Source organism: Carassius gibelio, chromosome B24 (genome assembly GCF_023724105.1).
Source record: "Carassius gibelio isolate Cgi1373 ecotype wild population from Czech Republic chromosome B24, carGib1.2-hapl.c, whole genome shotgun sequence".
Lineage (NCBI taxonomy): Eukaryota > Metazoa > Chordata > Actinopteri > Cypriniformes > Cyprinidae > Carassius > Carassius gibelio.
In genome coordinates this window covers 589,096-590,314 of record NC_068419.1, presented here as the reverse complement: position 1 = coordinate 590,314, position 1,219 = coordinate 589,096, and positions in this window count along the sequence as shown.

The window sequence follows — 1,219 nt, the reverse complement described above, 5'->3', positions numbered from 1 at the left end:
CGCCCACCGTTGGAGAAACTTTGAACGGCCGTATCTCGCCGAGGCAGAGACCCAGGGACTTCAAACTCGGGTCGATGATAGACCCCGTGTCCCTCTATCAGACGCCGCCACCCCAGGGCCGGTGCACCCCAGGGGGCCGGAGTTAGCGACCACCGATGGAGAAACTTTGAACGGCCGTATCTCGCCGAGGCAGAGACCCAGGGACTCCACACTCGGGTGGGTGATAGGCCCCGTGGCCCCCTATCAGACGCCGCCACCCCAGGGCCGGTGCACCCCAGGGGGCCGGAGTTAGCGGCCACCGAGACAGAAACTTTGAACGGCCGTATCTCGCCGAGGCAGAGACCCAGGGACTTCAAACTCGGGTGGGTGATAGGCCCCGTGGCCCCCTATCAGACGCCGCCACCCCAGGGCCGGTGCACCCCAGGGGGCCGGAGATAGCGCCCACCGAAGGTGGAACTTTGAACGGCCGTATCTCGCCGAGGCCTAGCCCCAGGGACTTCAAACTCGGGTCGGTGATAGACCCCGTGGCCCCCTATCAGACGCCGCCACCCCAGAGCCGTTGCAGCCAAGGGGGCCGGAGATAGCGCCCACCGAAGGTGGAACTTTGAACGGCCGTATCTCGCCGAGGCCGAGACCCAGGGACTCCAGACTCGGGTCGATGATAGACCCCGTGGCCCCCTATCAGACGCCGCCAGCCCAGAGCCGGTGCACCCCAGGGGGCCGGAGATAGCGGCCACCGAAGGTGGAACTTTGAACGGCCGTATCTCGCCGAGGCAGAGACCCAGGGACTTCAGACTCGGGTCGATGATAGGCCCCGTGGCCCCCTATCAGACGCCGCCACCCCAGAGCCGGTGCACCCCAGGGGGCCGGAGAAAGCGCCACCCAAATGTTAGGATCTGTACCCTCATAACTCTGGCACCGTGCCGCTCCGGGACACGGGGACGGTCGCGCTCGGTAGGCCCCGAGGCCCACTAGGAGTCCCCCGAGTTTCAGCTCCGGGGACCCCTCCGTCGCGGAGATATAGGCGAAAGACTTTTGACCGGGGCCCGCCGGAGACGGTGCCCGCCGATGCCGAAGCTCTGGTCGGCCATAATCCTCCGGGGACCCGCCCGGAACTCCGGAGGACCACCCCGACCTGTTCGCCGTGCGGACCCGGGCCTCCCACACTTAAGCCCGGGTTACTGATCCAGCAGTCCGCGCCCTCCCGGAGAACCGAGCC